Source organism: Nuphar pumila, chromosome 8 (assembly GCF_984573655.1).
Source record: "Nuphar pumila chromosome 8, dmNupPumi1.hap1.1, whole genome shotgun sequence".
NCBI lineage: Eukaryota > Viridiplantae > Streptophyta > Magnoliopsida > Nymphaeales > Nymphaeaceae > Nuphar > Nuphar pumila.
The window spans coordinates 59,154,051-59,178,916 of record NC_143256.1 but is presented as its reverse complement, the minus strand read 5'-3'; positions in this window follow the sequence as shown (position 1 = coordinate 59,178,916).

Genomic DNA, 24,866 nt, shown 5'->3' with positions numbered 1-24,866 from the left:
ATCAAAATCACTAAACCAACTCACATGCTGGATTACAGAGAAACGAACGGATGCTACCGTAAGCATTGGAACATACATAACCAAAAGGGAAATTACAAAAGGAAAAGAAAAGAAGAGAGAGAAAAAAAAAAGATAGAAGGGAAAAAAAAATATTGGAAAATGGATATTCCGTCGATTTTGCACAGGCGTGGGTCGATTTTTCTATAAGCAAACCGATCCTACATGAGTGCTAAGAAAAAAAAAAATGGGAAAAATCAAGGAAACAGGGGAAATTGAGGAATAAGGGAGGATACTTACCGTAATGTCTTCAGCGGCAGGATCGATCGGTCTCCTTCAGTCGATTGGGGGAAGAAGACGTAGTTTGCAGAGTTGTATGGAGGGATTCTCCGTTTTCTTCTCGTGGAACTCCTCTCTTGGAATCGAAATGGAGAAATGGGATCCGATAGAGAAGATGGCTGAGCAAAGGTCGAATATAATCGATCTCCTCGGTGTAATGGGTGTGTAGCAAGCTCGGTAATGAAAGGAATCCCCCCTTCAGAGGCTCTTGATACCCATTTATATAGGAAAATGAAGAAAGATCGAGAAGGGGAGGGGTTGGCGATGAAGGGTTGAGGGAAGGATTGCACATGGGGGTGTTCGGTGGAAGCTTCGTGAAGGAGGGTTTGTTAGCGATCGACGGGTGAAGAAGAAGGGGAAGTGATCCGAGGGTTGAAGAAAGGGTGTTCCAGCCATCGGAGGGTGGAGGAGCTCGGGAGGTGGATGCACGCGAGGTTTGTTGGTGATGAACGAAGGAGGAGGGCGAAGGCAATCGGAGGGTTGATGATGGAAGAGGAACGCACATGGGGGTGGTCGGCCATGGAGGGAGAAAGAGGCGAGAGTGAGGGGGAGAAGGCGACCAGAGAGAGAAAAAAACTCGAGAGAGTCCCCCGCTCAAACCCTAACTCGACTCTTGAATTTTTTACATTTTCCAAAAAGAGGTCTTTTATAAAAAGATTTTTCCAAAACGGGTTTTCTTTTTAAAAACCATTTTTTTTTTATAAAGTGGTTAAAAAAAAAAGATTTTTTTTTTAGCAAAACCAACTTAAAAAAAAAAAAAAACTCGAAACCACTCGTTCTTCACATAGTTTTTCCAAATTTTTGGTTTTTTTTTTTCTATGTATTTTTTTTTGTATTATTGGAATAAAACCCTAGATTTTACGAGAAAACAAAGATTTAGACACTAATTTTTTTGTATTTTTCTGAGAAATATTTACAAAAGCGTTTTTCTGAGAATTTCAGTCCATTTCGGGGAAATTTCTTCAGAAGGATGGGTTTGGACCCAAGTTTTGAGAACATGTTCGAGTTTTGAAACTCGAATCGAGAAATACAACTCGATGGATCCAAACGGATACCAGACGAACTGTCTGAGCCTTTCAAAAGTTTTTTTTTTGATAATTTTGAGAATTCGATTTAAAATTGGATAATGAAGCTCAAATTTGGATCTTGACAATAGATCCAGATCCGAAATTGAGTCAGATATGTAAAATGAATTTAATTTCAATAAAACTTGAGAAATAAAGTAGAATTTTAGATTTAAAACTGACTCAATTACCCAAAAATGAAGATAAAGAGCAAAAGGGGAGTAGTTACAAATTTTTTTTGAAAAATTTGGGGTGTTCACATTGGTCCAAGTCCAGCCGACAAAAAGGGGCAGGGGCACCAGTTGAGGTGCCCCACAGGCACCCATGGTCTGACCCAAGGGTGGGTCCTGACCAAAATACCCAGCGGGTGCACGCCAGCCCACAAGGGGCGCCAAGGAGAGATGGTGGGGCGCCCACCCGAGTTAGGTGGCGCCGCACCAAGGCGATGGTCTGGACCACTAGGGGTCCAGACCCAGCCCCACTACCCCAGCAACGGAGGTTGCTGGGGGCAGGCTACGCCTGGTCTGACCCAACTGTGGGTCCAGACAAGGCCCACAAGGGGCCAGCGCACCACTAAGTGGTGCGCCCAGCACCAAGCCCCGGGTGCTCTAAGCACCCGGTCCCAGGCTGCACCGCGGCCAACCAAGTAAAAAAAAGGGGGGTGGGGGTGTCAGCTGCCTGCTACAGACCCTAGCTCTGTAGCATCTGGCTTGGGCTGAGCCAGGCCGCACCTACCTGGTGCACCCATTAAGTGGTAACGCCAAGGAGGTGGCCCGGGTGCCATGCGCACCAGGCCTCCGGCTTGCCAATAGGCATCGGCCAGGGCAAACCGCCAGGAAAGGGGCCCATACAGGCCCCTGGTTCGAGCCAAGTGGTGGCTCGAACCAGGGCTGTAGCCCTTGACCCTGTAGGTCAAACCTCAAACCAAAACCCCCGGGTGCTAAGGCACCCGGGTGGTGCATTTGGGCAAACCAAGGAAAAAGGGGGGGGGGGGGGTTCACCCATGGTGGCTCACCCGTGGTGGGCTCACCCCTAGGTGGGTCCACCTTGGGTAGGTCTGTGTCCAGTGTGGCCTAGACCACCCAAGCCAACCGTGGGCTGCAGCACAAGCTGCAGCCAGCCCAGCCATGAGGAAGAGTCGGACTGACCAGCTTTGGGTCAGTCCGAGGCTCATCCCATGGCCTACAACGGCCCAGCCCACCAGCCGTGGGCTCGGCAAGGTCATCAAACGACCTAGGCTGGCAGTGCAAAGGCTCAGCCCAGCACCAGCCCCCAAGGGGTGGGGGCGTTCTATCACTAAAAAAAAAATGAGACTACACATACCATCAATTTTTTTTGAAACCAAAACTTAAAATGAACAAGGAAGGAGAAGCTCACCTCTTGCTAGGTTGGCCCAGCTGGGTAGTAGAACTAAGGGGGAAGGAGGGAGAGTAGAAGAGGAAGAAGAAGCTGGAGAAGAGTGGAAGGAGAGAGAGGGTGTCGACCCTCTCTCTCTTCCCTTCCCTTGCTTAAAAAGGGGGGGGAAAGAGATGGGTGGTGGGGAGTGAAGGAGGGGGGATGTGTGGTCTCCCCCTCCCATGCCCCACCCTAGTGAAAACGGCCCTATGGGGGGGGGGGGGGGGGGTGTAAGGTACTTGGTACCTCCCAACCACTCACCTTAATCAAAGGGGAGTGGTTGGCCTTGACCTCTCAAGGTCAAGGTCAAACCACAAAAATCGCCTTTCCCCATTTTTTTTTTTTGAAAAGGGGTAAGGGCTACCCCCTAAGGGGCGCCCAGCCTATTCCCCAAAACGTGGGCTGAGCCCACCCACCTTTACAAAAATGCTTTTTTAAGGCCTCTTGTTGAAATTTTTCCAACTTTTAAAAATCTCCATTTTGAAAAGTGGTTTTTTGTAAATATGCTTTATCATAAGCCTTTAAATGAGACATGGGCTGAGGTGGAGACCATGCCAAACTTTTCTAAATACACAAAACCTACTCCTTGTAAAAATGTTTTCAAAAACCCTCTTCTAGGTTTGAGGATTTTGCAATTTACTTCATTTCTTTTCTTTTGTAAAAACTCAATATAATAAGTATTTTAAAAAGAACTAATCTAAACTAATTTAAAAATCAAGATTTTAAATTACATTTTGTAAATTAAGATTTAAGCTTTCATAAAGTATATTTAATTTCTCAATTACGGCAAAATTGGGCCTCGGTATGACTCATAATTACCGATATACCCCTATCTCGCCAAAATCCATGAAATAACAAGATATTGCTCTCGTTTAAACTCCAAATCCAGAGCGAACTCATGTGAACACAATATACATATAATCTACAAATATTGAGGTTGGATCGGTTGCGGTTTGCCCCGAATCGCCTCGTAGAGCAAATCTACGCGATTCAGAACCTCAGAAAGCGATAAATGCCAAAATTACGAGTATTGCTCGTGCCGGAACAAGGAATTTTCCAACAATGGAGTATCTCACTTAAAATTCTTCAGAAAAACAGTGGGGCTTACATACTTCCCTCCTAAAACGGGATTTTGTCCGCGAAATCACGAATGCTAGGCCACAAAGAGGTCAGGGTATTTCTCCCTCATACTGGCCTCTAGCTCCCATGTGCATTCTTCGATGCCATGGTGTTGCCATCGTACCTTGACCAACGGAATGGTCTTGGTACGCAGAACTTGATCGCGATGATCGACGATCTCTACAGGTCTCTCAGTCACTGTTAAGTCCTTTTGCAACTCGACATCTTCGTATCAGATGACGTGTGATGGGTCCGGAATGTACTTCCTCAGCATCGACACGTGAAAAACATTATGAATTTGAGCATACTGCTGCGGTAGTTCAATCCGATAAGTTGTTCCACCGATCCTCTCAAGAATCCATAACGGCCCAACGTATCTAGGACTTAACTTTCCTTTCATTCCGAAACGAAAGACGCTCCTTGTCGGGGATACTTTCACAAAAACCATGTCATCAACATCAAACTGAAGCTCTCGCCGCCTCTTATCGGCGTAACTCTTCTGTCTGTTCTGAGCTGCCTTCAGACGTTCTCGGATCTTCTGCACTTGCTGAGTGTAGTGCTGAAGAACAATCGACGATTCGCCGGTTCGATCACTGATATCGTCCCAATATGACGGTGCTCGGCAAGGTCTCCCGTACAAAGCCTCGTACGGAGCCATCCCGATACTAGCGTGATAACTATTGTTGTAGGCAAACTCAACCAAACACAAGTGCGAATCCCAATCACCCTTTCAGTCGAGCATACAAGCCCGCAACATATCTTCTAATGTCTGAATCGTTCTCTCTGACTGGCCATCACTCTGAGGGTGAAAGGTTGTACTGAACTTCAGTTTCGTTCCCAAGGCTGACTGCAATTGTCCCCACAATCACGACGTGAATCTAGGATCACGATCCGAAATGATAGACGTAGGTACACCATGTAACCGTACAATCTCTCGAATATACAAGTATGCTGAGCTCTTAAGCAGCTGACTGATCCGGATAGGTAAGAAGTGAGCAAACTTGGTGAATCTGTCCACAATCACCCATATCGCATCGTGCTTTCACCTGGTTCACGGTAAACCTACCACGAAATCCATCGTGATATCCTCCCATTTCCACTGAGGAATCTCAATCCTCTGCATGGAGCCACCGGGACGTTGGTGCTCAATCTTGATTTGCTGACAAGTCAAGCACCTCGAAACATACGCTGCGACTTCACGCTTTATCCCGTTCCACCAATACTTTCGCTGAAGGTCCTTAAACATCTTAGTACCACCAGGATGGACAGTGTACTTCGACAGATGTGCCTCATCAAGAATCTCCTTCCTCAACTCAGGGTCATTCGGCACCCAAAGTCGATCCTTCATGCGGATACAGCCGCTATCGTCAACACGAAAGACTGAGCCCTCTTCACGAGCTCGGTCGACAAACTTCTGATATTGAGCGTTCCGCTTCTGTGCCTCGATAACCTTAGGCAAGAACTCTAATCGGATGGCCAACCCAGACAATCTGATCATTCCGCCTCCGATCGCGAATGACTTCCAAGCCACGAAATCTTCGATCAATTTTTGGCTCCACATAAGACTAGCCAGAACACTACTCGATTTGCGACTAAGCGCATCTGCAACGACGTTCGCCTTACCAGGGTGGTAAGACAACGTAAACTCGTAGTCCTTGATAAACTCGAGCCAACGACGCTGTCTCATATTCAATTCCTTCTGAGAAAATAAATACTTGAGACTCTTGTGGTCAGAAAAGACCTCGAACATATCTCTGTACAGATAGTGTCGCCAGGACTTCAAGGCGAACACCACAGCTGCTAACTCCAAGTCATGAGTAGGGTAATTCCTTTCATGAATTTTTAGCTGTCGCAAAGCATACGCAATAACACGACCGTGCTGCATGAGCACGCATCCCAATCCTGAACATGAGGCATCAGTGTACACAACAAAACCGCCTCTACCAGAAGGTAAAGCTAACACCGGAGAGGTCATCAGCTTCGTCTTCAGGATCTGAAAACTCTCTTCGCAAGAGTCGGTCCATTCGAACTTGACTCCTTTACGCAGAAGCTTCGTCAAAGGAAGTGCAATCCTGGAGAAGTCCTAAATAAAACGCCGGTAGTAACCAGCTAACCCGAGAAAACTGCGAATATCGGTGACAGACTGAGGCTGCTTCCAGTCTAACACTGCTTCGACCTTTGTTGGATCAACTGACACACCATCACTGGATATCACATGACCCAAAAACATAACTCGTCGAAGCCAAAACTCGCACTTAGAGAACTTGGCGAACAATCTGTGCTCCCAAAGTACTCCCAACACAATACGCAGATGCTCTCGGTGCTGCTCAGGGGTCTCTGAGTATATCAAGATGTCATCGATGAATACGATCACGAACGTATCCACAAACGGACGGAAAATACGATTCATCAAATCCATGAATGTTGTTGGTGCATTTGTGAGCCCAAAAGGCATCACAACGAACTCGTACAACCCGTACCTAGTTCGAAAAGCCGTCTTCGAGACATCTTCTTCTCTGATCCGGAGTTGATGATAACCCGAGCTGAGGTCGATCTTCGAGAATATCTTCGCTCTCTGCAACTGATCAAAGAGATCTTCTATTCTCGGCAACGGATACTTGTTCTTAATCGTCGCTTGGTTAAGCATTCTATAGTCAATGCACAACCTCAGGGATCCGTCTTTCTTCTTCACGAACAGAACAGGTGCACCCCATGGTGATGCACTGTTTCTGATAAACCTCTGCTCCATCAACTCTCCCAATTGACGCTTCAGTTCTTCGAGTTCCGCCGGAGTCATACGATACGGTGTCTTTGAGATCGGAGTCGTTCCAGGTAACAACTCAATACAAAACTCGATCTCACGCTTCGGAGGTAACCCAGGCAGTTCCTCAGGAAACACATCGGGGAACTCCCAAACTACCTCAAGATCCTCGATAGGGGTTAACACTGATTCAACTGGGGTGATACTGACCAAGAAGGCGGTACCCCCATTCCGCAGATATTTCTAAACTTTAAATGATGAAATCATTCGACTGTCTCGAATAGGTCGAGCAAGGATGATCTCCAAAACCGGACGATCAGGAGGGTACAACACCACCTTGCCTTCTCTGCATAGAACTTGAGCATGATACTCGAATAACCAATCCATGCCTAGAATGACATCAAACTTCGTCATATCTAGCAGGATCAAGTCAGCTGGCAAGTTCTGACTTGCCACTGACACATCTACGCTCGGAATGTACAAAGTACATAAAGACTGATCACCAGTCGGCGTACGAACTTCCAAAGGATAATTCAACAATACAGCAGACATAGGCAAGGAACTAGCAAATCTCGAAGCTATGAAAGAATGTGAAGCACCACAGTCAAACAAGGTAAAAGCTGCATGACCAGCGACTGGAATAGTACCTTGGACCAACTCTCCCTTGGTCACTTGCTCGATAGTGGCTGCGTAGGTACGCCCTGCCACCGTCCTCTGGTTACCCGTCTTCTGCTGGGAAGATTGCTGTGGTGGGTATGTCTGCTGCTGCTGCGGCTGCTGCTGCTGAGGAAGTCGCTGAGGCGCTGGCTGCGATGTTCCTGGCGTGTTCCTCCTTAGATCGTCAGACTGCTTCCTCCGACAATCCTTGATATAGTGGCCCATCTTGCCACAGTAGATGCATCCTCCAAGGTCCCGTGGACATGGTCGGCCAGGATGATCCATCCGACATTTTGGGCAACTCGATGTTGCCACCAACTGTCTCTGCTGCTGCTGCTGTTGGGGCTGGCGATTATGTCGCTGCCGGTTGTTGTGATTCCTCTTTGCTGGCGGGGCGGACTTCTTTCCACCCGAATTTTGCTGGAATGAACGCTTCTTAGGCCAACTCTTTTGGCCTTGCTGCTGCTGGTTACCCTTGGTTTGTGGAGTCTTCTGGGATTCTGTCCACTCCTTCTCCAGAAGTGTAGCCATCTCCAGCGCTTCCTCAATAGTCGAGGGAGCACGCGTGAACACTCTCAGGCGCAGGGCTAACTTTAATCCACGAGCGAACTTCATCGCCCGTTCCTTCTCGGTCACGTAGACATGAGGGCAGAAGCGCTCCAGGCTTCTGAACTTCGTGATGTAGTCTGCCAAGGTAGAGTTCCCCTGCTGAAGGTTGAGGAACTCCTGTGGCGCGCAAGTCTGGGCGGCCGCCACAAAAGTGTAACTATGAAGTAAAAAGGGAAAACACCCCAACAGTTTTAAAGAGTTTACAACTTATAAGTACAAATGGTACAAAATAGGGAATACATCCCAACAACAACCAAAACCCCAAAACCACCAGGTACAAGATCTGCAGGTCAAGTGTGTGGGTCCTCAGAGCCTCCATCGTGTATCATTGCATCCGCACTAAGCCTGTTCGTCACCTACATCCCCATAAAACGGGGTCAATCCTTTTTCAAGGTGGTGAAGAAACAACCACAAGCAATGTGTATATATATATCAAGTACACATGAAAGCAGGAAACAAGCTAACAAGTGTAAGTGCCTGTGTCTGGTAAGTGTGAAGTGACAAGTACTAGTCAACAGGAAAACAAGTAGCTGAAGCAACAAACTGAAGTATAAGCGAACTGAGCAGCAAGTAACTAAGGTAACAAACTGAAATGGCTGTAACAACTAAAGTAAATCTACAACACAAGTAAAGCAACAACTACTTTAAGTCAGCTGTTTGGTTAGTTCTTAAGTTCTTCTGATTACTCCTTCGGGTACGCGAAGGAACCTCGCATTCTGTGAGACATGCACCCGACGTCTGTTATTTACATTCTAGTGTGGTAACCGGGGAAGCTACAGACCGAGTCGACTTTATGCGAGCAGCACACAGCTAGGAGAAAACACTCGCATAGGCAAGGATTGCAATCCATACTACTGCAGTAGTGAGGTCCTAAAAAGGCAACCTCGACCTCCCTGACTCTGAGTGACTGGAGGCCAAAGGACGCTACAGCTCCTGTCAAACACGTGTCGTAGTAACGACAAGTCACTCAGGGTTGTACCATCCACCCTCTTACGAGGTGAACCATTTTGTGAATGGGGTGAAGCAGGTTTATCTTTCTTAAGGCTCATGTTCAACACACCTCTCACTAGGAATTTGCCTCGTGGTCCCCGCAGGGTATGCAAAACGAGGACTTGGCCTGCCCATTCACGTGCTCAGCCTCACGCGGCCAACGGAGCACACTGCTCGTGAAAGCAGTCAAAACACCTTATTGATTTATTTCTGTTTAGGGTATATCACACAAGAGTCCATCTCTTTAACCAAGAGTCATTGCCCAAGGACTCCAACTGAGCCCATAATAAGTCATTTCATTATTCATAACCTATCTTTATTCTTTCTTTCTTGTAGTAAGTGCACGTGGTGCACCTACTAATGCCTCAAGCAATGTACCTTTTTCAAGGTACGCACTACTCAGTAACAGTGTCAGGATGTGCCAAGTGCGAAGTGTATGTTTCTATCTTTTGCACAAGCATAAACAACAGAGGCAGTTGCATAATATGAAATGATTAACTTGCATACTTCAGTGTGAATATTGCATTCAACTATGCTTTCATACGTGGTTGACACACTTACATGTTTATGGTGAAATCTGGGATATACTCGACCTATGGAAACAACATTAGCCATTCCCATGGTGTGGGGTGCCGCACCTGCGGACCCGAAACAAAGACAATGAAACAATGCTTGTGATTCAACGTAGTTTCCAAGTATGCAGGTTTGCAATAGTGTTCGTCTGTATACTTAACTAAGTAGTTGCACATAAATCAAGGTATAAAGATTTTCCTTACATAGTACGACACACTTACGTGTCGAAGATGATTTCTGAGCTTAACCCATCTAATGGGAATAACATTGGCATTACCACGGTTCGGGGTGCCGCGCCCGCGGACCCTAAACAAACCGTTTGTCCAAAACGAACGTAGGACAATGCTATGGAATTCATACTGAGCTCGGAGTATGGAATCATCTGAGAAAATGCTTGAACGGGACATGAGAGTCATAAGTTTTAATACCCTTACATATATTCATGTGTACATATATATATCAACCCTTTCAAACATACTCGGCGAGGCACATACCTATATGTATACTTATATACATATATATACAATCCCATTTACATATATATATATATATATATATATTTATATATATATATATATGAAAAGCTTACTCGAACCCGGTGCATCCCAAGGCATGCACTCATGCCGAACCTAACCGAAGTGCGAGGAGGGTGCAGGGCAATACGAAGGCTGGGTTGAACCTAATCGGGTTCGACTCAAAGTAGGTGCGAGCTAGTGTTGATAAGGTAACCTACTATCAGCCATAAATGATGGTGTAGCGGGGCCGCGAGTGTGGCGAAACGAAAGCCCACCCGCACTCGTGCCAACAAGCTCTAGCTAAGGGAGGTCTGGTCCTACGGACCAGACTGTCGGACCTACCATCGAGGTCTGGACCGACTCAGGAACCGGACCCTACCTGTCAAGGGTTTTGGTTGGGCTGTTACCAGCCCCGGCAAAAACAACCATGGCTAAGCCTGCGGGTTGAGCCCAAAAAAAAACTGGGCCCAGTCAGTCTGGTCTATGAGACCAGACTGGGGTTGGCCAGCAGTGGGTCTGAACCCCTGCTCTCTCTGGTTCTGACCCGGACCCAAAGGGGATCAGCTCGAGGGACCCGGGTGCCCAGCACCATGCGGCTGGCACTCGACTTGTCCTAAAATAGAACCATGGCTGGCACCCGGTGCCGGCCTGGTTCCCCATACATGCACAGGTCTGAACCATTCGGTTCGGACCTACATGCATCCCAGAATGGCCGATTGAAAAGGGCCTGGGTGCTCGGCACCACTAGGCTCCATCCAGCTCCCACGAAAGGGGTTGGATGGCTGGCACCTTGTGCCACGCCCAGGCTGACAAACCATCAGGTCTAAACCTTGGTTCAGACCTGAACCGAAGGGTTTAGGCGGAATGATAACGCGGAGAGAAGAAGAAGCTAGAGGCCAAATCCCTACTTGCATGCGCGGGCCACCCAAGTGGCGCCAGATCCATTCCTGGAGCAAAAGGATAGACCATGGGGGTCGTGTCCGCTGGACCAGACCGAGCCACCCTTGTCAGCGTGAGCTCGGTTCACAACAACAAGGAAGGTGTGTTGGGCACACCAAAACCAGCCCAGCTGCTCCAGTCCTGGTTCCAAAGAAGACCGAACAAAGAAAAAGGAAAAGACATGCAAGAGGCTAACACAACTGCCTGACCTTCCTATGCCCAAAATGAGCTGGTCACACTGTGACCAAAGCTCGACAACATGGCTGCAGCCCCTAGTCCCAGCATTTTGGGACTGGTCTAAGACCAGCACCGCAAGAGAAAAACACAGAACAAGAATAACAATAACCACAAAAAAAATATAAATGATGATGTCTGGAACACGCCGCCTACTGTTCCCGAATACAAGGGACAGCTAACCGGCCTGGGTGTGTGTTGGACGAGCCCAGCTCGGCCCACCATACCAAAAAGAAAACAAAATAGAAAATAGAAAGAAGAAGGTGGAGAAAGCCATGAACTTCAGCATAGAAGAATCACATAACAACTAAGACAGTGTTAAACTAATATGGTAAACAACAAAAAGCAAGGAAATGATTTCAAATAAAACGGTGATTGAACGAAAACAAAAAGGAAAAAGCTTTCAAATACGTGCGGCAAGAAATCCTGCTAATCCATGGTGATTTAAGATCAGAACAATAGCTATATCACCTAATCCACCGTTTGGATTTTTGCATGCCAAGGTGCAAAGTTTCCAACGGTTTCCTCTTCATAATGAAACCATAACAAGTGAGGTGAGTCTTCACCTTAGCTAATGAAGAAGGTGCTGCAGCTCTTCACGCCAAGAGGAAGCACACGGCTGGAGTGAGGAAGCTTGAGAGGAGAGAGAGAGAAAAAGGAAAATCGCCCCAAATAAGAGGGACCCATTCTTTTTTGTAAAGGTTTTATAGAGGTAGGCTTAGAGGTGAACGGCTGGGATTAAATCCCTCCAAGATGGAGGGTTGGGGAGCTCCACGCCCCCCAACAACCAATGCATGTCAAGCCTTCCAAAAGGCTTTGCAAAAATCTCGAAAATGCCATCATTAAATGCCCTTAAAAGTTTGAAATTTTACAAAAGGGCGCCCCTGGCTGCCACCCATCGTGCCCAATGGATTGAAAGGATTCAAATGTCTTTGAAAATAATCACGAATTTGCCATGGGGCGCCACCCCATGGCTCTCTTTTGAAAATGGCGCCCCTCATGATGGAGCCTAGGCTTCATCATGAGGGTGTTGGAAAGACACATGGCCAATGAAGGCCTTTTCTTTAAAGCCATGCAAGATTATTTCAAAAATACCATCCAGCTGGTCAGCCCTTGACCAGCTGGTCAACCAAGGACATGGACGTCCACTGTAGGGTCGTCCCAGGGTTTTGGATCTCCTAGTAGCCCCGGATCCAAATCCAAAATCGCACATAGTGTACTTCTTTAAAGAATGCTTATTCAACACATTAAAATGCTAATTTAATTCTAACAACTCATTAGAAAATTGTCAAAACATAAAAATTCATCAATTCCATATAATTACACAATATACATCAAAATTAGAATCGTAGATCTTACAACTCCTGCATCTTTCGGCTGCATTCGTGGGTCGGAAAATAGGCCGCGTAGAAGACCTCTACGAACTGCTCCCACGTGACTGCACCGCCTGCGAACTTGACATCCCAGGTGGTCGCCCACCACCTCTCGGCATCCTTCCGGAGCCGATACGAGCCGAAATCCACCTTTCTGTCGTCACTGACCTACAAGACCCGAAAGATCCGCTCGATCTCTCGTATCCAATCCTCGGCTGCCTCGGGTGTAGACTTTTCATCAAAGGAGGGAGGGTTCAAAGCCATGAACTGCTTATAGGGCACGGTTGTCGTTGGAACTGGAGTGGGAGTAGGAACCGGGGTCTCTCGCTCCTGAGAGGTCCGCATGTTCTCTCCCATAGCACGCATGGCCTCAGCCTGCCTGCCCACAACCTCAGCTAGGTTGCTCACCGTGTCCATGATACGATCGCAACGCTCGTGCCAAGCCATCTTATCAAAAGAAGACATGTATAAGCAAGGAGACAAGTTGAAGCACAATTTCATTACTTGAACTAAGGAAAGCATACATATATTCAGTACAAGCCAAAATTACCCTCTATAACAGGGTTACCATACATAAACCTCTGCAGCAAAAGCAAAAACAAAACAAGGCTATAAAAAGATCACTGACTCAGTGTTCCAACCACACATGTTCACATATGAACAACCACAATCACCGCTGCCTACGAGTGTAGTAGTTGCTGTAGGTGTTCCGATTCCCGTATCGTTTCTGCATCGGACAAGGAGGAGAAGAAGGTGTGTACTCCGGAGAAACTGATCGAGAGTAGGAAGCTGGCGTGTACTCGGGAGAACCTGGTGCAACCTGTGCACCTCCTACTGGGTCAACTGCTGACTGTGCCTGATCGCCCTCAGAAGCCTCGTTCTCTTTGGTCTCAGCGTCACCCATTATGAGTTCGTTGCCCAACTTACGCTGACACTCGATCTCAATATGCCCCCTAAAGCCACAGTAGGGGCATATGCTCAAGGCACGAGGACAAATCTGTCCCGCGTGATACTGATCACATCTCCCACAAAGAGGTGCCTGATGTGCAAGTATCCGGGCACTTCGCACAATTTGCTGAACCGCTTGATCGAGGGCCTCTGTGCCTCGAATCGAGTCGATAAGAGCTCCGAGCATTTGCTCATTTCTCGAATCAGCAGGCATCTAACAAGTTATGCAACAAATCAAGCATGCAAAGCTAAATACAACAGAAATCATTAAAAAACAAATGAAAGTACTAATTCAGAACATACTTACAGTGCGATGAACGTTGCACGCAGAAGTCTTGGACCACACTTATGAACTGCATCTCTGATACCAATCTCTGTGACGCCCCAAACCCAAACCTTGTTAAAAACCTTTGGTTTTTGAATTTTTTTTTTGAATGGATATATAGAGTGGAAAACACTAGCGGAAGTAAAGGAGGGAAACAGGGGCAAAGCAAAGGCCGCAAGTCTAAGCGAGCCACAGTTTGAAAACCAACCACAAGCTAAGTAAAATATTTTTCATTTCCACAATAGTTGCAATGATACAAAAACGAGACTGGGTACAAAAAAGAACAGTCTCCCAAAAAGGAGAGGTACAACCCCTCAAACCCCAAAACCAGAAGAAGCCAGAATCTGCTGCAAAGTGTGGGTCTCAAGGCTTCTGCTGTGCGTCGTCGCATCGCGCTGCATCTACTCATCACCTGTATCCCCATAAAACGGGGTTAGTACTCTTGCAAGTTGGTGAGGCAAACCATCCATACATTATTATTTTTAAGGAAAAACAGAAGGTAAGAAACATACTACAAGTGTGCTAAGTACAAGACTATAACTAGCATGATGGAACAGTTAGAAGCATTTGAATAAAAATACCAGTGCATGTCAGGTAGGTGCACGTGCCACAAGACTGTAAAACTACAAGTAAGTAACAGTGTAACAACTAGAGCAACAAAGCAGAAACCGAACAACAGAATGTAGCAGCTAATGTAACAGAGTAGGAAACAACCAACAGAGTGTAGCAACTGAACAAAAGTATATACTGCTCTAGAGTAACAACTACGGTAAGTCAGTCTGATTGGTTAGTCTTTATGTTCATCTTTTTACCTCCTTCGGGTACGCAAAGGAAAACCCTCGAGTTCTGTGAGACATGCAACCGACGTCTGTTATTCAATTTTTAATATGGTAACCGGGGATGCTACAGAACGAGAAAACCACCTGCGGGCGACACGCAGCAAAGAGAAACCTTTCGCAAGGGTATAGAATTGCAATCCATACTACTGCAGTAGCAAAGGTCCCTGTAGAGGGCAACCACAACCTCCCTAACTCCGAGTGACTGGAGGTCAGAAGGCACATCGACTCCTCAAAAGAACAAGTCGTAGTAACGACACGTCACTCGGACTGTACCATTCACCCTCTCCCTGGGTGACCTAATTGTGAATGGGGTGCGACAGGTTTATCTTATTTAGGCTCAAACTTCCGGTCATACCTCCTCTCGAGGTAGTCGCGCCTCGTGGTCCTTGCGGGGTACGCAAATGAGGACTTGGCCTGCCCATCCACGTGCTCGGCCTCACACGGCCACCACGAGCACATCGCCTGTGAAGACGATAATATACCATTTTTATTTTATGCCTAGGGCAACACGAACATGTGAGTACATTCTCACCAACCCGGGCCATTGCCCGTAGACTCCAACCGAGTCTCAAGACCTCAATAGGTCAAAGTGTCAACCCTATGATAATTCCAGTTCCTGTCCAAGTGTATGCCATGTCGAGTGTAAAGCACGCCTCTGGTGCAGTGTATATCTATCGATATACGAGAGGGATCCAATAGGAAGACGCTCGACAAGTGAGTTAGTGACGTACGTGTCCGGACATGCCAACTTGCATTCACGAAACAGGACAACCCGCATAGATGCAATTTCATCTAAAAACGCGTACAATTATCATAACGCGACAAAATCTCGCATAGCGAAGCCATCCGCCAGGGATCCTCGCGAGTCCCACACTCACAAGTGTCAGGGGAATAGAATTCAATTTAATCCCATGCTAATGGGAATAACATTGGCATATCCAAATGTGCGGTCTGGGGCACGAATGTGACCGAAACCCTAAAGGTCCGTAGAACCAGACAACCCTATGCGAGCGTGTGTCGCAACACTGCTTGCAACCCATCCGCACTGCCTCCGTTACGGGGGCTGCGGGGTACGAGCAACTGAAGCCTGTAGCAGCAACGCATGTTGCTAGCAAGCGACTAAACCTCGCATCTAAAGTTAAAAACATCACCCAACGGCACAAAAGGGCCAAAGTTGCCACGGATGAGTTCCCGCGGAACTCCAAGGGGTCGCGCCAACCTTGTTGCTACCCGTAAAGGGTTCAAACCCCGGGACGGAGCACTCCAAGGGGCTGCCCAAAAAGGTGACAAGATTGTCGGGTGCCTTAGCACCCGGTACCGTCGTGGCGCCAACGGGGAACCTAAAACCCGGAGGGGGCTGGACAAGTGTCTAGTGTTGAGAAATTCTGTTTTGATGTCACATAATATGATACACTGTCGTATTTGATTTTATATGATATGATAATATGTCCTCTTGAAAAATGTTATATTATGACTGAATATGTTTTGCCATAAATCTAACGAGTATTTGATGCAAGGATATCTCACCCAAAAATGATGGAGACTTCCTGTTCAAGTACAACTAGTGCAATCATACTCCTTGAAGAAAAAGCTTGATGAGCCATGCATTCCTAAAGATCAACTGAAGAAATCGGCTACCTCAAGATGAAGATTTTTTTCTTCTTTAGAGTCATATGTAACAGAACGTTCAGGAACATGCATATTGCATATTACATACTCATTCATAAAAACTATATCATAAAAGTATACGATAGTTTCAAAAAGCTCAATATAGTCCTACCAAACCATACTTAGATCCGATATGCAAAGATGTCAGCTTAGGACAGAGTCTAGGCTCCTAAGGTTTGCATGGAAATGTAGCTGACATATGTTAGAATAAAGACTTAGATTATATAAAAGCAAAGCAAAGGCATAGATTCAACCGGACGAAGACGGGTCCCATCTCAGTCGCCAAAACTGTGATCATCGCAAAATTTTGTCTCTCTCATTGGTTTCTCTCTCTTCCTGCTCTTTTCCTTTTCTAACCTCTATTTTCCTCCTTTTTGAAGCGAGAAGAATAAAAGAAAGAAAAGAGAAAGAGAGAAGAGAAGAGAAAAGAAAGAAAGAGAGAAGAGAAACTATTTTAACTCGCCTCCGTTTGAAAACGTTTGTGGGAAAACATTTTGACCTTAATTTGAAAACATTTGGAATTTTAACTCGCCTTCGTTTTGAAAATTTGTGGGAAAAATGGAGAGACGGGATTCGCTCGTCGGTACGAGGTTCGACCGTTCCTGGCGCCTTTACCAGAGGTAATCGATCCAAGGATCGAATCAATGCCTTTTGCTTTGCCTAAATATAATCTAAGAATTTGTTCTAACTCTAGATGCACAAAGAATCATACTTGTGCAATGCAAGGATGTATGCTCTTTTGAAAGATGTTTTTGAAAATTTCCAAGTATTCCGAGATGAATTTGATAAAGGAGTGAAGAAATGATTTGAATCTAACTTTAGAACTTGAGATAGATCAGAGAAGTTCTAAGTTTTTGAGGTAAATCAGAGTTGGGCGAATAAATGAGAAAGAATGACTTGAAGCTTTGAAAATGAAAGGAAATGAAGTTTCAAAGTCAGAAATAGACTTTGAATTTGAACTTTTAGAAAAGGAAATGAATACTAGAAAATGGAATTGAATTTGGATTTTAGAAGTTTTAAAATTTGGAATGGATCTGAGAAATCCGGATGATATATTAAGAATAGAAATGGATTTAGATTAGATCCGACAATGGAATTGAAATCTAGAATTTGGAATTGGACTCCGGATCCTAAACGGAATGGGATCCGAGATTTGGAGTCCAAGATGGACTTGAGTTCTAGATCCTAGAATGGGCTTGGATCTGAAGTCTAAGATCCAAATGTAGAATTGGGTTCTGGATCCTAGAATGGATTTGGATCTGAGGTTGAGATCCAATGTAGAGTTGGACTCTGGATCCTAAGATGGATTTGTATCTGAAGTCTGAGATCCAAATGTAAACTTGGGTTCTGGATCCTAAAATGGATTTTGGATCCGGAATCTTTAAGATCCAAAGATAGAATTGTATTTAGGAAACGGGATCCAAGTTGATCTAATTTTGGATTGAAAGTTCATAATGAGACTTTTGAGTATGGACCTGGGTTTTGAAAACCCAGACTTAGAAAAGGCCAAATTTTTGTGTTTCAAGATCAATCTCAAACTTTGACTGAAGACGAACTTGGTTTTGAATTTGAAGATGAATCAGAAGTTCCAAAGTTAATTTAAATTTTGAAATTTCATTTAGAATTTGAATTTTGGTTATACAAATGAATTTTAAAGTCAATTTTGGACTTTAGAAGAATGAATCAAGAATCTCAAAGTTTAAATTAAACTTTGAGTTTGATTGGAGTTTTGAATATAAAATGAATTTGGAATTTCAAAGTCAAATTGAACTTTGAAATCTGATTTGAATTGAAAAATGAATTTGAAATTTCAAAGTTAAATTGAACTTTGAGATTGAAAATGAAATAGAATTTTGAAAAAATGAAAGGATGAATTGGATTTCATAAGAATTGAAGATAGATTGAGGAAGATATTTACATTACTTGGAGTTTTGAAAAAGGAATTTTGGAAAATATGATGCAGTTCTATCCTAAATGATGAATGAATTTGAATAATTTTTGAAATTGGATTTTGAAAAGCTATTCCCTTCTTTAAATGAATCAAAATAAGATTGAAGATATAATACATTCTTGACTATGGTCATTGAATGTATTATATAATAATCTATATTTAAATTCAGGTGAAGAATGAAACACATTTGGTGCTTTTATAGAATTTAAAATGAAATTAATTCTCAATATACCCTGACTATGGCCATTGGTATATATTTTGAATTAATTTTAAGTTAAATTTTGATAAAAGAAGAAGGTATTTGAGTAAATATGATGAATTTTGAAAACGGATCCAATGTGGATCCAGTGTTATTTCGTAAAAGATAAAAATCCTAAGTTTTGTCCACACCCTGACTATGGCCATTGATGTGGATCATCAACTTAGGATTAATTTACCTCTTAGGAAATGGTGCACGTGCCATTGGTGTTTCACCATTGCGAGATTTTGAGAAATGAAGGAAAAGTGCATGAAGAACAAGTAATTCATGATTTTTACAATGCTCATTCATTCTATCTAAAGCAGGAAATGTAAATTCTCATTCAATTCTAGCTATTACAACATGAAAATTGAATTTACAACTCCGAATACGGATATTTTCCACATATTTCCTGTAAAACATTTGATTAGCATGACAAGAGAAGATAAGTTGCCCATATCACGTATATGTTAATGGTAAAGTGCTCAGATGCCAAGACGAAAATAATGGAAAAGATGGGGAATTATATATCCATATATACATATGTATACCTATATATATATGTATATACCTATACGGATATATATATACATATATATATATACATATATATATATATATATATACATTTATATATATATATGTATATATATATATATATATATATATATATATATATATATATATATATATATACGTTTATCGCATATGGCATATACTCAACGTAGGTAGATGAGAGTGCTGGAAATGTACTGAGGTGATTCCAACACAGGTGGTAGCTGTGAGCTATTATGAGATTGCCTCTAGAAAGCAATAAATTCTTCAACAAATATAACCAAAATAGCAGAACCAATGACATCTAAACCACGAACAACTTTGTTTTTGGTACTATATTTCATCCTTGAGATCCTCTTATTTCAGTAAATTGGTTGGCAAATATATCAAATGAAGCAAGCTGGGTCACATAAGCAGGCAAATTTCCAAAAAAAAAAAAATTTTATTTTCAACAATACTTTTGGATTGATCAAGACACTGATAAATCATTTCTCAGCAGATCATCAAAGGTTGCCAGCACTTCATCAAATTCACATAAACTATATAGAGACATTATAATCTGAGCCTAAGTACACTCTTAAAACTTCCTTACAGATGTTCAGGTTTCTTTAGGATTTTACCAACATCTCTTCAGTTCCAAACATATACCTGTTAGCGAGGAATCCTTCATCCGATGGCTTTTCCTATTTACATCCCACTATTCAAAACATCCATAATAACTAAATTTTTGACCAAACATTCCAGTTCTAGGAATGGTCATGTACAGATGATGATAGGTAAACAGGAATGTCGACAACCCTGCAGTAAGTAACTGCTGGACTGAATATTAGGCATGGCACTAAAACCATGTGCAACTATTGCAAAGGGTAAGGATACTGTAGGTGGAAAACATACCGTGGATACAGTGATGTGGGATCCATATCAACCTTTATGTGGGTTAATATACAAATGCAAGGGTCACATGTGTTGAGGATCAATTGATACACATAAGTTAATGGAAATGTCACACAACACCTAAAAGAAAAAAAAAAAAGAAAAAAAATTCAAACAACTGATAAGATGGATAGAGAGTGCGTACCTTACTACCACAACTTGGCTGGCGGCTCAGTCCCTGCAAAAAGAAAAGAAAAAATTTAGCCAGGTTGACAGCATAATGAATTAACTCCGAATATTGCGTAGCATCTCCATGAGTTTGAAAGAATCCATAAAGAATCAGTGGGGTCATATCTTAGCCCTGAAGGTGACTATCTATCGTCAGCTTGTGATTTACACACAACATCGAGATCTCTAAAAGGAGATAAGTATCAAATCCGCAAGTTGGTTGTTGCTGGATGGTGCGATATATGGTCAGTATGGCAGTCTTCAATCATTGAATATATGTGAACCAGTCCAACTTTAACAAGTTAGATGAAGTTACAAAATTGAATAACATGGGTCTATTCTTAATAACCCAAAGGATGGGAACTTAGATCCATCAGTATGAAGCTTGACATATTCTAAATGGCCCAAGGAAGTCATTCTTTTAATTGGCTGGAATGGTGCTAATCAATGATATATTGTATAACAGTGCCACAGTAGAGATTGCAGGAAAAAGATGAAGGTGCTGGAGTTTTGTACAGAGGTGTCGACCAGCAACAGTTAACTTCAGCAACTTTGCAGCAACATTATTGTAAAAATGATGAGATGCTGTGAACATGTGGTGATAAGGTGATGTAATAGTGAGTGCTACAAGAGCATACATGTGGAGCATAACAACAAAATTTTGCAGGAAAGTGGATTAAACCATATATATAAAAATAAAAAAATAAAAAATCATGTAATGTTGTGAATATACTACAGAAAACTGTTCACTGTAAAGCAACAATACATACCTATCGAAATGAATATGCCGGGCACAGTCCGATTGACGACTATAGCACATAAATGAAGATGTGGCTGATGGCAGGTTCTAAGTATGCGGAAAACACAGATGGCAAAAGAATCATGCACAAGCATTTGAAAGATTTTCTCAGGCATCCCTATCAGAAATGTCCCCTTTGTGATCCCTAAACTGCGAACGCAGCCCATAATGGGCCTTGTAGAGCATACTCATCGCTATTCAAGGGGAAAATATGCATTCATGCTGAGCTCAAGGAATCGTTAAACTTACCTACGTAAATGTTGTGGCTGAACCCACAAATTATTCTTGATTTTGACAATAGAAATAAGTCCTTGATATCTCAAACTATTCAACAATACCTTCAAGTCATGATCTCAACCATAAAGAAATGAAGATAAGGATGTAAGACACTGCAAATAAATGACAAATAGATAATTATAATGATGGAAGCTATGCCAATAAATGAAAGGGAAGAATTCTCAGGTGAAACGACATTATATTTTCCGACATAGCTTCCGATTTTTCACCTCCCACTTGGTTCAGCCATATGCGAGATTTCCTGCTTGCTCTGGTATGATGGCCTATTTTCTCCAGCACTATGGCCATTTCTAATATTAACGAACTCAAGTCCCTGAATCAGCAGTGATACATAAGTCACCTGAGAACCTCATGTCCTTCGTTCCGTGATGGGGTGTTTGCAATCCCACGATAGCAGTAAAGACCCTGCTTACTTTATGAGGTTTTTTTTTTTATCAATGCAAGATCTGCATACTTGTTATTGCGCCAAACACAATGTCTCAAGTCAGAAATACCAGATTAAACCTACTGGAATCAACGTGCAACTCCAAGTGAATCAGAAAAACCAACACATATCGAAGAATCGACGATAAGAACTACAAACCCTTTTATTTCTGCCAAATGCTCCAAAACAGAAAAGTGAGATGGAGCTTCCCAATATTACCAAACAATTCACAAAAAAAAAAAAAAGGAATCCTGATTTAAGAGAATATATGACTAAAGAATAACAGTAATGACCAAATAATGAAAAGGAAATCATACAGATAACTTAGATTTTCTAGCCAATCCCCCTTTTCTTTTCTTTTTCTTTTTTTTTTATCAGCTCAACAGGATATCCAATGGCATCTAATGACATGCAACCTTTACTCCTCCAGTAAGAGGATTATACATGAAGAGATGGATAATCTCAATTGGCTGTTGGAGAATCCCATGAAAGCAACCGATGAACCAGATAACAGGTCATGTTAGCAATTGCGATGGAAATAAACAGACAACATTACACACATAAAGCACAAATGCGAAGTTTATGGAAATTGCTAAAGCGCGTTACAAAGAGTAACTGCATCCAAACAACAATGACATTTAATAAAGATATCATGGCTGACAGAAACGAATAACCAGTATCTAATCAAAGATCAAGCAGGAAATCCACAACTCACTGGAAGATCAAAAACGATGGCAAGGTTCAGCAAAACAATTGGACTGGAACCCAGACCAATTATAAAACATTGCTGAATTTGATAGCATGAACAGGGTAATAGTAAATCGTAGGAAAATAGCAAAGAAGAAAAGGAAAGAAAAGGAAGAGAAAGAAAGAGAAGGAAAACTAAAAAACAAAAGAGATGTTGGAGTTAGGAACTTCGTTTGCTCTTGCATAAAAAGGGGGAGGTTGAGATTGCACAAGCAATCTAATGCCACCCATGATGCGTTAGTAAGGCAAAAATCAAAGAGACAAACCAGGTGATGAAATAACAATAAAAGCAAAACGCAACACTATGAGAAAATATTGGTGAAAGGGGTACTTACTGATTTCTCGCAGATGCGGGGAGGTGCCTTAAAGAATGCTGAAAGGGGATTGTTGCAAGAGGATGGGTGCGAGAGACCGGAATTGGATCCTCAATCCCTTGTTACTCCAAGGAGATAGACGTATCTCAAAGAGAGAGGGGAAAATAGATGTGAGAAACGAAGGAAAGAAAAATCCCATCCCCCCTAAGGGACATCCGAATGCTCTTCTTAAAGGCAAAAAAAAAAGAAGATTCCAGAGGGGAAGCTGTTGAAGATGAACGGTTAGCGGCCATCGATGGGTAATGGAGGGTTCGGGCGGCTGTTGGAGGCGCGCGATGCTGTTGGCTTCGGAAGCTTCCCGAAATCGTTGGGGATCAAGGGTAGAGAAGGAGGTTGTTGGCGATGAAGGGTTCGGGCGGATGGTCATGGATGCTTCCAAAGGGTGATGGAGGAGAGAGGCCATCGATGGGTAATGGAGGCTGAGAGAGGAAGGGCGAGAGTTAGGGTTTTCAAAAAAACCCTAACTCGACTCTTAACATCGAAAATCAGTTTTTCCAAAAAGGGGCCTCTTTTTCAGATTTTTCTAAAAAGGTGGTTAAAGGTGAGTTTTCCGGCAAAATCTTCAAAAAACCACGTAGTCTTTCCTAATTTCTTTGGTTTTTTGCATGATTTTTCCATTTTTTGTATTTTTGGAACAGAATCTAATTTTTTTACATGAAAACAAAGATTAAACGCTAATTTTTTTTGTATTTTTCTGAGAAATATTTACAAAAGTATTTTTCTGAGAATTTCAGACCATTTCGGGGAAATTTCTTCAGAAGAAAGGGTTTTGGACCCAAGTTTTCGAGAAAATATTCAAGTTTTCGAATTGAGAAATACAATTTGATGGATCCAAACGGATACCGGACGAAGTGTCTGAGCTTTTCAAAAGTTATTTTGGTAATTTTTAGAAATTGATTAAAAAAATTGGATAATGAAGCTCAGATTTGGATTTTGATCTAGATCCGGATCCGAAATTGAGTCAGATATGTAAAATGAATTTAATTTCAGAAAAATTTGAGAAATAAAATGGAATTTAGATTAGAAACTGACTCAATTATCCAGAAAATGGGGGAAAAGGGCAAAAAAGGAGATATTTACAACATTTTGAAAATTTTTGGGTGTTCACAGATGCCCCTCTTTGCTACTGAGCCGGTTGAAAGCCGAGCTTAGTGGCAAAGAAACACTCCAAATTTTGAAAAAATGCCCCAGTCAGCCGATCTGCACTGGGTGTGGAAGAATTTATTTTGAAAACACGGCTTTTCAGGCTTAAAACCTTATCCTGAATGGTCCTGGGGGGATGAAATCCTCGACAATGATACGACTGAATGATAGAAATGAGGAAATCGTGATGGGACTTTGGGTGAAAGTCCCAGGGATGGTGAAAGATAAGAATTTTGATCAAGTTTCATGGGTGAGACAAGATCAACCCTTTGGAATGACTCAGGTTTAGCCCTTAACCTGGATGGGACGAAGATAAATCAAGATAATTTGGATGGGGAAAGGAAACATAAACGGACCTTGATGGGACATTTTGGGAGAAATGCCTCATGAGATGAAACTCAAGGACGATCCTTTCCTGGACGGATGCACAAAGAGCACGGATTCCTTTGTGGGGAAAACCATGATGGGACGGGAAGGATTACCTCGTCTAAACGAGGCTCAGGTTTAACCCAAACCTGAAAGGAAGGTACCTCGCGGAGCGAGGTTCAAGCTTCACCCTTATCCTGAGAGGGACGACCATACAGAATCTTTGAGTGAAGAAAACGTGATGGGACAACAAATGCATCGCCGAAGCGAGATTCAGTTTTAACCCTTGACCTGAGTGGGAGATGATGTGGAATCTTTGAATGGAGAAACCGTGATGGAACTAGAAAGGACATCTAGTCGGAAATGGGACTCAGGTTTAACCCTAACCTGAGCGGAAGGTACCTCGTGAAGTAAGGTTCAGGCTTAACCCTTAACCTGAAAGGGACGATGATACGAAATCCTCGGATGAAGAAACCATGATGGGGCCTTCGGAATTTGGACGAACAAATCCAGAAGGGGTTTGCGA